The following is a 14,118-nucleotide window of genomic DNA, read 5'->3' as shown; positions in this document are numbered from 1 at the left end:
TACTCCTTGGCAGGAAAGTTTTGACCAACCTAGACAGCATATTAAAAAACAAAGACAAGACAAAGGATTAATCTCAAAAATATACAAGCAACTCCTCCAGCTCAACTCCAGAAAAATAAATGACCCAATCAAAAAATGGGCCAAAGAACTCAACAGACATTTCTCCAAGGAAGACATACAGATGGCTAACAAACACATGAAAAGATGCTCAACATCACTCATTATCAGAGAAATGCAAATCAAAACCACAATGAGGTACCATTATACACCAGTCAGGATGGCTGCTATCCAAAAGTCTACAAGCAATAAATGCTGGAGAGGGTGTGGAGAAAAGGGAACCCTCTTACACTGTTGGTGGGAATGCAAATTAGTACAGCCACTATGGAAAACAGTGTGGAGATTTCTTAAAAAGCTGGAAATAGAACTGCCATATGACCCAGCAATCCCACTTCTGGGCATACACACCAAGGAAACCAGATCTGAAAGAGACACATGCACCCCAATGTTCATCGCAGCACTGTTTATAATAGCCAGGACATGGAAGCAACCCAGATGCCCATCAGCAGACGAATGGATGAGGAAGCTGTGGTACATATACACCATGGAATATTACTCAGCCATTAAAAAGAATTCATTTGAATCAGTTCTAATGAGATGGATGAAACTGGAGCCCATTATACAGAGCGAAGTAAGCCAGAAAGATAAAGACCATTACAGTATACTAACACATATATATGGACTTTAGAAAGATGGTAACGATAACCCTATATGCAAAACAGAAAAAGAGACTCAGATGTATGGAACAGACTTGTGGACTCTGGGAGAAGGTGTGGGGTGTTTCAGGAGAACAGCATTGAAACATGTATATTATCTAGGGTGAAACGGATAACCAGCTCAGGTTGGGTACATGAGACAAGTGCTCAGGCCTGGTGCACTGGGAAGACCCAGAGGGATCGGGTGGAGAGGGAGGTGGGAGGGGGGACCGGGATGGGGAGTACATGTAAATCCATGGCTAATTCATATCAATGTATAACAAAAACTACTGTAATGATGTAAAGTAATTAGCCTCCAACTAATAAAAATTAAAAAAATAAAAAAAAAAAAAAAAAAATAAAAAACAGAGACATTACTTTGCCAACAAAGGTCCATCTAGTCAAGGCTATGGTTTTTCCAGCAGTCATGTGTGGTTGTGATTTTTGGACTATAAAGAAAGCTGAGCGCCAAAGAATTGATGCTTTTGAATTGTGGTCTTGGAGAAGACTCTTGAGAGTCCCTTGGACTGCAAGGAGATACAACCAGTCCATCCTAAAGGACATCAGTCCTGGGTGTTCATTGGAAGGACTGATGTTGAAGCTGAAACTCCAATACTTTGGCCACCTGATGTGAAGAGCTGACTCATTGGAAAATACCTTGATGCTGGGAAAGACTGAAGGTGGAGAAGAAGGGGATGGCAGAGGATGAGATGGTTGGATGGTATCATTGACTCCATGGACATGAGTTTGAGTAAACTCTGCGATTTGGTGATGGACAGGGAGGCCTGGTGTGCTGCAGTCCATGGGGTCGCAGAGTCAGACATGACTGAGTGACTGACTGAACTGAACTGAGAGGAAGCTGCTATCTCCTGCCTGGAGGATGTACGTCCAGTTTTTGGGTCCACATCTCTCCCTTGTTTCTTGCAGTAGTGTTAGTTGCTCAGTTGTGTCTGACTTTGCGACCCCATAGACTGCAGCACACCTGGCTCCTTTGTCCATGGGATTTTCCAGGCAAGACTAATGTTTTTAGGTCTGGAGTTTTTCCTGTCCATTTTCTAGGTGAATATAATTCTCTGCCTGGTAGTGGTGGGGTTGGGCACTTACCTGACCTTGGTGGTGGGGACGGAGCTTGAGGGTCCAACTTTTTGGTTTTTTTTTTTTTTTGGCTGTACCGCTGGGATACAGGGTCTTAGCTCCCTGGCCAGGTTTTGAACCCATGCCCTCTGAGGTGGAAGCATGGAGTCTTAACTGCTGAGGGGTCCAACTTTGGAGTCTAGGCTGTCAGCCCAGTCCTCCTGTTTGGGCTCTTGGCCAGCTGCCTCCCCTGGCCTGTGTCATCACTACTCCCCCATCTTCTTTCCATTTTCCAAAACTGAATTTAAATGTTTCACCTGCTTTTCTTCCATTCACTTTGTTCCTATAGATTTATACCTTCCTTTAAAGGAAATGGCAACCCACTCCAGTATTCTTGCCTGGAAAATCCCATGGATGGAGGAGCTTGGCAGGCTCCATGGGGTTGCAAAGAGTCAGACATGACTGAGCAACTTCACTTCACTTTTACTATGTTTTACTGGGATTTTAGGCACAAGAGGCAAGTTAATTTGCCATCTTTATGAGAAATTTTCCTCTTTTTTCTTAAAAAATTCTTTTTCTTTTTAAAAATAATTATTTATTAGTTTTTTAGTTTTTGGCTGTACTGGGTCTTTCTCTAGTTTAAACGAGGGAGGGCTGCTCTTCCTTGATGTGTGTAGGCTTCTCATTGTGGTGACTTCTCTTACTGTGGAGCACGGGCTCTAGCCGTGGGCTCAGTAGTTGTGACTCTTGGGCTCTAGAGCACAGGCTCAGTAGTTATGGCGCTCAGAATTAGTTGCCCCATAGCATGTGGAATCTTCCTAGATGAGAAACTGAACCTGCATTGGCTGGCAAATTGTTATCCACTGCACCACTGGGGAAGTCCCCTCTTTGTTTTAAAAGTATTCTTCTATTGGTCTACTTAAAAAAATTACTTTTAGGGAATTCCATGGTGGTCCACTGGTTAGGACTCTGTGCTCTCACTGCCAAGGACCCAGGGTTCAATACTTGGCTGGAGAACTAAGATCCCACATCCTATAAGCTGCATGACCAAAAACAAACAAAAAAACTTTTAGACAATCTATTTTTTGGGAGACTTTTATGTTTTTAAAGAACATGCTTAAGCTTCTATATTAGTCTGGGTTCTGCTGAGAAACAGAGCTAATAGAATATATATATATATATATATATACAGTTAACTCTTGAACAACAGATGTTTGAACTGCGTGGGTTGGGTTCATGGCTATACAGATTCTGTTTTACTGTATGCATACTGTAGTGCCACATGATCCACAGTTGGTTGAACTAATAGATGCAGAATCACTAATAGGGAGCATCGACTATATAGTTACACACAGATTTTCAACTGCCTAAGAGGTTGGACGCCCCTAACCCCCATGTTGTTCAAGGGTCAACTATATATTATATATACTAAAGCATTAGCCCTCGTGACTATGGGGACTGAAAAGTCCCAATATTCATACTTGGTAAACTGGAAGCCCAGGAGAGAAAATAGTTGAGTTCCAGTTTAATTCTGAAGGCCCGACAACCAGACAAGCCGATGGAGTGATTTTTATTAATAGTCTAAGTCCCAGTCCAAAGGTAGGGGACCGATGTTCTTGCTCAAAGGCAGGCAGAGAACAAATTCTCTCTTACTCAACCTTTTATTCTGTTCAGGCCTTCGAAGGATAGGATGAAACCCACTCACTTTGGGGAGGGTGATCTGCTTTTCTCAGTCTTAATATTCCAACATTTATCTCATCCAGATAAACTCTTCAGACACACAACCAGAATAATGTTTAGCCAACTATCTGGGCCCACATGGCCCCCAGGCAATTGACACATAAAATTGAGCATCATAGGTCTACCCCCTGTCAACTTGCACTCTTTTGCATCTCCTGAAGCCATTCTTATTCTCCAAATAAAAATAGCAACAAGGTCATCATTCCACCAAACATGATACAATCATCCTGTGTGCAACTGAAAATGCAACCAACCCCTTCCCCAGAAGAAGAAGTAAAGTCCTTGAGTGGTGTTTGCTCTTTTCCTTGGTCTCTGTTAAGTGAAAGTGAAAGTTAAGGTGAAAGTCACTCAGTCATATCTGACTCTTTGAGACTGTATAGTCCATGGAATTCTCCAGGCGAGAATACTGGAGTGGATTGCTGTTCCTTTCTCCAGGGGATCTTCCCAACCCAGGGATCGAACCCAGGTCTCTCACATTGCAGGTGGATTCTTTACCAGCTGAGACACCAGGGAAGCCCCTTAACTTAAATACTATGATGTGAAATTAAAAACATATCTGGGAATTCCCTGGTTATGACTCCACACTTTCACTGACAAGGACCCAGTTCCCATCCCTGATTGGGGAATCAAGATCCCACAAGCAGCATGGCATGGCAAAAAAACCAAACAACCCTAATCTCTCCCCCGCCAAAAAAAAATCCAAACACATAAATTGTATGAAAGAAAATCAATATATATTATGGTACATGAAAAGGAATAAGGAGAAAAAGCCCAAGATTATATATATACGAAAGTAAAATTCAAAGTGTTAGTAGCTTAGTTGTGTCCGACTCTGCGACCATGTGGACTGTAACCCACCATGCTCCTCTGTCCATGAGATTCTCCAGGCAAAAATACTGGAGTAGGTTGCCATTCCCTTCTCCAGGTCGTATTTCCTACCCAGGGATCAAACCCACGTCTCCTGCATTACAGGTGGATTCTTTACCATTTGAGCCATGAGGGAAAAGTTGAAACCATATATGTGTGTATGTGTGTGCGTTTGTTATGTGTGTTTCACATAACAAAATGAGAAGGAATACTCGTGATAATTACAGTGTTTATATAACTGGTCACATGGTCAGAGCTGGTAATTATCACTAGCTTCTAGTTGCGGTGGGCGGGCTTAGGTGCCCCACAGCATGTGGGATCTTAGTTCCCCGACCAGGGATTGAACTCATGTCTCCTGGTTTGGAAGTTGGATTCTTAACCACTGGACCACCAGGGAAGTCCCTATTACTCATTCTATTGATATAATCCTTTTGCAAGCACCTCAGTTGGTTGTGGTTCTTTTCTTGGTGGAGTGACTTGAGCCTTCATTCCTGAGAGGTCTGAATCATTAATGGTCCTGCCTGGCTTGGACTGCCAGTTTTCACTGACCTTTATCCCAGGGCATGTTAATGGGAAGAGAGGCCCTAAAGGGCTCTTTGGTGCGGTCGGCTTAGTCTCCCTTATGCCGAGTGTGGAGAAGCAGTCCAGTTTCCCCTTGGAAGTCAGGGTCACTCAGTCCAGCCAGCACAGTAGCCCCCTTCTTTGAGTCTCTCATGCCTCTAAATCAACAGGCAAAGTGGCCGGGCAGCAGTCCTACCTTGCAGTTCAATGGAATCATTGTTATGTCTCCTGGCGGAAGCATTCCTTCCTCTGAACTGAGACCTCCAGGCCAGCAGAGCGTGAGGACACAGGGACACTTGTGGGTTCTAGGGTTAGTAGTGATCGCCTACTTCTACTCCTTGATACCTGGACACTTGAATCTTGGCTATGGGAGGAATAGCGCCATATGTTAGATGCTGATTCAGAGTATAAACAACCTTCTAGAGAAACTTGCCCCAGCCCTGCAAGGTATGACCTCTGTAGGGGAGCAAAATTTGCCACGCTAAAATGTCTCTTTGGTATGTGGATTATCTTGAGCTGAAGATAAGGAAGGAAAGACTCAGGAAGAACCTTTGACCTTCTTCCTAACTGCCTAAAAGAATTCAGACAGAGGTCTTGTTCCTAGAATAGACCTATCACCAGAGATGTCTGCAAAGGATGTGGGTTGAGTGGGGTGGGGGGGTGGGGAAGCTCCAGGCAGGACCTAAGATCAGGGTCTGCTTTGGGTCCAGTGTCTCTCCATATCCCCACAAACATTTGTTAACCAAACATCTGCTTTTTTAAAATATGTTTTTCTTTATGATTTTTGGCTGTGCTGGGTCTTCCTTGCTGTGCAGGCTTTCTCTAGTTGTGGAGAGTCGGGCTACTTTCTGATTGTGATGCTCAGTCTTCTCATTGCAGTGGCTTCTCTTCAGGCTCTAGGGTGTGAGGGCTTCAGTAGTTGCAGTTCCTGGGCTCCAGAGCATAGGCTCAATAGTTGTGATGCACCGGCCTTGTTGGTGTGTGGCATGTGGGATCTTCCTGGATCAGGGAAGGCAGATTCTTTACCACTGAGCCACCAGGGAAGCCCACCAAACATTTTTTCATCTCCATATGTATTGCCTTCCTCCCCTTTGAGGTTCCAAAACCATTTTCCCATCATTTTATCTTTCTTTTTTTTTTTTCCTGATGTGTACCATTTTTACAGTCTTTATCGAATTTGTTACAATACTGTTTCTGTTTTACGTTTGGGTATTTTGTCCATGAGGCCTGTGGAATCTTAGCTCTTTGACCAGGGATTGAGCTCAAACTTCCTGCATTGAAAGGTAAATTCTTAACCACTGGACTGCCAGGGAAGTCTCCCCACCATTCTCTTTTGTCGTTAGCTGAAGATGCTATTAAAGATTAAGATTTTGTCTATTTTGTTGCTCAGTTTTCCTGGGTCTCTCCCTTGTAGACAAGTTACTAACTTTTATTTGATTTTCTCCTGTTATTCTGTCTCACATCAATTCAATTTTTAGACCAGCCAGAGCAACCTAGAAGGGTAGAGGACAATTTCTTCCTCCTCAAAAACACTGTGGGAGAGGGAAGTTTCCTCTTCCTCCTCTTAGTTCTTTTTGGTTGACAAATTTAAATGGCATAAGTCAGATGAACAGGAGAAAATAAAATTTATTACGTGGCGTGAGGAATCCACATAAGCATGAAGAAGTCCAAAGACAGCAAGGCAAGAAGAGAATATATATTATCCTCACACTTTCCTGGCAGTCCAGTGGTGAAGAGTCTGCCTGCCAATGCAGGGGACACGGATTCAATCCCAGGTTCGGGAAGATTCCATGTGCCTTGGAACAACTAAACTGCAACTACTGAAGCTTGCACAAGAGAAGCCACCACAGTAAGAAGCCCGAGTACTTCAAAGAAAAATAACCCCTACTTGCTGCAACTGGAAAAAGCCTGGAAGCAGTGAGGAAGACCCAACGTGGCAAAAAAAAAAAAAAAAAGAGAGAGAGAGAATATGTATTATCTTGAACTAAGGAGAAGAAACCCTGGAGAAGGAAATGGCGACTCACTCCAGTATTCGTTCCTGGAAAATTCCATGGACAGAGGAGTCTGGCAGGCTATAGTCCATGAGGTCAGAAAGAGTCGGCTACGACTGAGCACATCAGTACAGTAAGGAGAAGGAGGTAGGAGCATGATACTTCAAAGGAATGTAAGGTAATTCACAGGAAGATTAAAAAGAGTTAATATTTGTTAAATAAATCCAAAGACAATGGGACACAGAGAGGACTTTGATCAAGGGTGCCTTGCTAGGTTCCTCCCTGCTTACCACACCTAAATTTACACTTTGCTATAGTTATCTATCCTGATAACTCCTTCCTGGGACAGGCAATTAGTGAGGATGTTGTTCAAAGGTTCTTTCTGAGTCTTTCAGGCCTTGCCTATTTTCAGCTCAAAGTAATTTGCATGCTAGCATGGCACATCTTGGGGTGGCCTGTCTTGAACCCTGTCATCACTGTAACTGAGTCTTCGGAAGTCCACAAAAACTATCTAGCCACTGCCTCAGAGTGGTGAGGAACATGATGCAACCAGTGAATTCCATGAACAGGGACTTGTTGCTGCATTTCTTTCACTGTGGAGTGAGTTCCTGGATGTTCCTGGAAGCTTGGCCTCTCTGTAAACTGGTGTCGAATCAAATCCTGGAGACAGTGTTTTGTATGAAGTAGAAAAGGATATCCTATTGTTTGGCATCACTGACTCAATGGACATGCGTTTGAGCAAACTCTGGGAGATGGTGAAGGACAGGGGAGCCTAGTGTGCTGCAGTTGACGGGGTTGCAAAGAGTCAGACACAACTGAGTGATTGAACAACAAAATTGCTTTGCTGGGCAAGGGGAGACACAGTGGGGTTCTGCCTTGAAAAAACTAAGTGTCTCAACTCCAGAGAGGACTTCCTTGGTGGCTCAGCAGGGGAAAAAATCCACCTGCAATGCAGGAGACCCAAGTTCAGGCCCTGGGTCAGGAAGATCCCCTGGAGAAGGGAATGACAATCCACTCCAGTATTCTTGCCTGGAGAATCCCATGGACAGAGAAGCCTGGTGGGCTACGATCCATTGGGAGTCGGACAAAACTGACGGGACTAAGTGCTCATGTGTGCAACTCCAGAGAACTTGATGAGGCTTTTTATAACAGTAGGTCAAAGGTGAGGTCTCTGACAAGATTAGCATGTGAGCAAGGTTTATACTCACTTTATCTCATTTTAGGTAATCCATCTCCTAATGAGCTTCTCTGTTCCCTTTAATCTGGCCTCAGGTGATTTCTTGGTTGCTCGTCCCTTGACTAGCAACTGTTTGAATCCATCCCTTGGAACCCAGGGAAGGTTATAATGGCTGAAGTCTTGCCGACAAGAAATGGGGGACAGAAAGTCTTCCATGCCTGGGAACCCCCCCCCCCCAGAGCCCCACTCGGTTTCACTAAGAAGAAATGTCATCCATCCATGATGATGGATAAGGTGTTCTGTAAGTCCACAGATGGTAGGTTGACAGAAACATTGCATGTGGGGAAGGTGAAGTCATACATGAAGTGTCTAAATGCAGTAAGAACAAAGTGCTGGCTTTCCATCATGGAAGTGAAATAGAGAAGAGGGCAGGGCACAACCTTTAAAAGAATGATGTTGCCATTGAGGTCATGACACAAACCGATTAGAATCATCCTGGGTGGCTCAAACAGTAAAGAATCTGCCCGCAATGAGGAAGACCTGGGTTCGGTCCCTGGGCTGGGAAGATCGCCTGGAGAAGGGCATGACAACCCACTCCAGTATTCTTGCCTGGAGAATCCCCATGGACAAAGGAGCCTGGTGGGCTACAGTCCATGGAGGTGCAAACAGTCAGACACAACTGAGCGACTAACACTTTCTACAGGTCCAAGATGGCTGAAGATTAGACGTTCTGTAGAGCTTGAGCCTCATTTACACTCATTGTAATACATCAGTGTCTAAATGACACACCCATGGGCACCATGGTAGTTCCCAGGCTAAGCATAAAAGGCCAAAAAGTGGGCAGTGGCCAATACCTAGAAATCTCTGTCCCTTCTCCAAAATAGTTGGAATAATCCTCCCACTTGTCAGTCTATGAAATTGTTGTTAATTGTTGTTCAGTCACTAATTTGTGTCTGACTTTGTGACCCCATAGATTGTAGCACGCCAACCTCCTATGTCCTCTACCATCTTCCAGAGTTTGCTCAAACTCATGTCCACTGAGTCGGTGATGCTATCTAACTATCTGATCCTTTGCCGCCTCCTTTGCATTTTGCCTTCAATCTTTCCCTGCATCAGGGTCTTTTCCAGTGAGTCAGCTCTTTGCATCAGGTGGCCAAAGTATTGGAACTTCAGCTTCACCATCAGTCCTTTCAATGAATATTCAGGATTGATTTCCTTTAGGATTGACTTGTTTGATTCCCCTTGCAGTTCAAGGGACTCTCAAGAGACTTCTCCAGCACCACAATTTGAAAGCATCCATATTTCTACAAATGACCCAATTTAATTTCTTTTTATGGTTGAATAATATTCCATTGTATATAAGTACCACATCTTTATCCATTCTTCTGTTGAAGGACATGTAGGTTGTTTCTATGTCCTGGTTATTGTAAATAGTGCTGTGATGAACATTGGGATACATGTGTCTAATCTTCTGTTTTTTAATCTTGGTGACTAATTAAAAAGTTTTAAAAGTGCTCTGTAGGCCAATACTGAAAAATGAAAGTGTTAGTTGCTCAGTTGTGTCTGACTCTGTGATCACATGGACTGTAGCCCTCCAGTCTCCCCAGTCCATGGAATTCTCCAGGCAAGAAGACTGGAGTGGGTTGCCCTTCCCTTCTCCAAGGGATCTTCCTGACCTAGGGATCAAACCTGGATCTCCTACATTCTAGGTAGATTCTTTATCATTTGATACACCAAGAAGCCAATACTATACAAAGCAAATCAAACACATTTGCTGGCTAGGTTTGGCATATTTTCTTTCAGCAGCCTTATCTTCTCTGATCAGTTTACCTGTGTAATGAGAGGCAGAGGATGGTGGTGCAGCCTGACTTAGGATTCTTAGCTATCTGGCTCTCTCTGGGGAATGGGCCAGGTGAGTGTATCAGAAACCTGCTTGGTTGAGGAGCCTCTCCCCAGGAGAGAACTTGACCAAAGGCAAGGAGGAACCTGTTCTGATATGCTCAGTCCAGTGACAAAATCTCTGGGTCAGCACTGATGCGAGACTCCCCACACTGGACTGTGACTCCTGTGAGGGCAAGGGCCATGTCATTTGTTTACACTGTGCAGTCAGAGCTTAAGCGGAGCCTGGCACGCAATAGATAGTAAGTGTTGACTGACTGACTGACAGCATTCTTATTACTGCCCACTGCATGTCACTCAAGTCGTTTTTCACATCAGCCCTGATCAGTTCCTATCTGGATCCACGAGACTGTGTGTAAACAATGCAAGAACCACGTCACTGAAAACTCCACAAGGCATGGGAGCCCCGACACTTTGCCCTGGTGCTCCCTAAAAGAAATAACCAAAAAGCAAGAAGGGGGATTTCCCTGGGGGTCCTGGGGTTAAAACTCTGTGCTTCCATGGCAGAGGGCATAGGTTTGATTCCTGGTTGGGGAACTAAGCTCCCACAAGCCACAGGGCATGGCCTATATACATATATATATGTATGTTGTTGTGTTCAGTCACCCAGTCTTATCTAACTCTTTGTGACCCCATGGACTGCAGCATGCCAGGCCTCCTTGTCCCTTCCCATCTCCCGGAGTTTGCCCAGGTTCATGCTCATTGCATCGGTGATGGCATCCAGCCCTCTCATCCTCTGACACCTTCTTCTCCTTCTGCCTATATATATATATATATATATATATGTATGTATATAGGCTGGCGCTTCCCAGGTGGTGCTAGTGGTAAAGAACCCGCCTTCAGTGCAGGAGATTTGGGACATGGGTTTGATCCCTGAATTGGGAAGATCCCCTGGAGGAGAGCATGGCAGCCCACTCTACTATTCTTGCCTGGAGGATCCCATGGACAGAGGAACCTGGCAGGCTACAGTCCATAGGTCACAAAGAGTTATACATGACTAAAGTGACTTAGCATATATATGCTATATATAATTTAATTTATTTATAATTTATATTTATAATTATAACATATTTATATTTTATAAAATATTTTATAAATGTAAATATGAAATATATATGTATTCATATAAATATATATTAAAAATTAAACTCCTAAGTATCGTGCTCTAAGAAGCCTTCTTTGAAATTTTAAACTCATTAAAATAAAAAAAAGTCAAGAAGGCAGTGTTTGCCTCTATGTTACTTACGATATGGTTTTAGCCTGTAAAGGGCTTCCGAGTAATAGCAGGAGCTCCCTTCCAGGAGATGGCACTGCTGGGTTGTCATAGTCCCCACAGGCTGGTGAGGAAGTTGCCGGGTCATAGAGTGTTTATGAACACGAGGATCCTGTGTACATGGGGAGAGGGTACAGGAAGCAAAATTTGCCACTCTAAAGTGTATCTCTTTGGCACGAGGATTCTTTTAGGTTGGTTATTTGTAAGAAATAGAAGACTTAGGAAGTCGTTCTTTTACTTTCTCTGCCTAAAAGAAGTTTCTTTTTATTTGAAAAGATCTTGAATTTTATATTGGATTATAGCTGATTAACAATGTTGTGATAGTTTCAGGTGTAGAGTAGAGTGATTCAGTCATACATATACATGTATCTGTTCTCCCCCTAACTTCCTTCCCATCCAGGCTGCCACATGACATTGGGCAGAGTTCCCTGTGCTATACAGTAGATCCTTGTTCATTATGCATTTAAAAACATAGTAGTGTGTACATGTCAATCTCAAAGTCCCTAAGAATTTATATAAAGGTGGGAACTCCCTGGGGGTCCAGTGGCTAAGACTCTGTGCTTGTAATGCAGGGGGCCCGGGTTTGATCCGTGGTCGGGGAGCTAGATTTCACATGCCACAACCAAGTGTTCCCATGCTACAATGAATACTGAAGATCCTGCGTGCTGCAACTAAGACCTGGCATAGCCAAATAAATAGATACCAAAAATAGAATCTGAATGAAGAGCTTGGTCCAGGAAGAGCACTCTTACCAGAGATGTCTACAGGGAAGAGGGGCTACGTGTCTGGTGGGGCCGAGATCAGGCCTCCCTGTGTCTCATTGTCTCTGCACGGCCCAGCAAACATCTGTCTAGCAAGCATTTGTTATTCCATATCCACATGAATTGGCTTCTTCGCTGCTGAAGTTCAAATTCCCTACCCCCTTCTACTTTCAGATGGCATGTGAGCCTCAGTCACCTAACTTGGACCCCACGTTCTTTTCTAAATTTTAAAAAAATTAATTAATTAATTGACTAGTTTTGGCTGTGCTGGGTCTTCATTGCTGTGCTCAGGCGTTTTCTAGTTGCAGCCATCCAGGGCTACTCTCTATTGTGGTGTGCTGGTTTCTCGTTGCGGTGGTTTCTCTTTTGCAGAGCACAGGCTCTTGGCACTCGGAGGAGTTGCCAGGAGTTGCAGCTTGAAGGCCCTACAGTGTGGGCTTCATTCGTGATGGTGCAGTGGCTTAGTTGCTCTATAACGTGTGGAATCTTCCTGTACTAGGGATCGGACTCATGTCCCCTGAGTTGGCAAGCAGATTCTTATCCATTGGACCACCAGGGAAATCCCTAACATGTCAATTTAATTCTGAGATCAGCCAGAAGAACCTAAAAGGGTAGAGGAAAGTTTTTTCCCTCCCCCAAGTAGAAGAGCTCAAGAAATATTTAAGGGGGTCTTATTTGTATCCACAGCTTGGAGAAATATAGGTTACATTTGGAGGTTGTGGCAGACACTAATAGCTGCTAACCAAATCTTCTTTCTGGGCACACCCTCAGAGTTAGATGTAAACTCATGGTTGACTTCCAGCTAATGGAATGTGAATAGAACTTGTATGTACCACACCTAGCCCTGGTCCATAGAAATCTCCCACTCTTGGATCCACTATGTTCTTTTTTTTACAGTGGCCCTGGAAGTAATGTGTGGAAGATGGCAGGCCTTTGCTGTTCTGCTGACTTTTAAAAAACTTTTGTTTTTGATATTTATTTATTTGGCTGCATTGGGTCTTAGTTGCAGTTCAGTTCCAGTTATCTATTGTTAAATAATGTGTGTGTTTTCTCAATTGCTCAGTCGTGTCCGACTCTGTGACCCCATGGACTGTAACCCGCCAGGCTCCTCTGTCCATGGAATTTTCCAGGCAAGAATACCAGAGTGTGTTGCCGTTTCCTTCTCCAGGGGATCTTCCAGACCCAGGGATCGAATCCAGGTCTCCTGAGTTGCAGACAGATTCATTACCATCTGATCCACCAGCGAAGCCCTAAATAATGAAGTCACCCCAAAACTTAATGACAATATTTACTGTCATTATTTCTTTTTCTCTGGCGAGTGGGATCTTGTTCCCCAACCAGGGATGGAACCTGTGCCCCCTTCAGTGGAAACGAGGTGGAGTCCTAACTACTGGACAACCAGGGAAGTCTCTTATTATTATTTCTTTATTATCTCTAATGGTTCAGGACATTCACTGGGTTCAGGTAGTTGGCTCTCACTTATGGGTTTCCTGCAGTTGCAGTCAGATGGGGATGGAGTCATCTTGTGAGCACTCCCTCACTCACAAACCTGGTGTTGAGATTAATGCTGATTGACAGCTGTAAGTGCAGTGGGTTCAGCCAGCACGTCCACATGGCCTGGGCTTCCCCACAACATGGCATCTGGGTTCCAAGAGTGAGTGTCCTGTGAGTACGAGGATGGGGCCTGCGTTCAATTCCTGGTAGGGAAACTATTAATAAGGTCCTGCAAGCTACACAGTATGGCCAAAAAACAAACAAATGAAAAACAATCTCCCCCCCAAACTCCCACAAAATAAAAAAACTAAAAATAAAGCACTCCTGGGCATATATCTGGAGAAAAATATGGTTCAAAAGGGTACATACATCCCAGTGTTTACTGCGGTGTTATTTACAATAGCAGGGACATGGAAGCAACCTAAATGTTCATCCATGGAAGAATGGATAAAGAAGATGTAGTACATATATACTATGGAATATTACTCAGCCATGAAAAAGAAAGAAACATTGTCACTTGCAGAAACAT

This window comes from Odocoileus virginianus, chromosome 23 (genome assembly GCF_023699985.2).
Source record: "Odocoileus virginianus isolate 20LAN1187 ecotype Illinois chromosome 23, Ovbor_1.2, whole genome shotgun sequence".
NCBI lineage: Eukaryota > Metazoa > Chordata > Mammalia > Artiodactyla > Cervidae > Odocoileus > Odocoileus virginianus.
The sequence above is the reverse complement of the archived record's forward strand: the minus strand, read 5'-3'. Positions refer to the sequence as shown.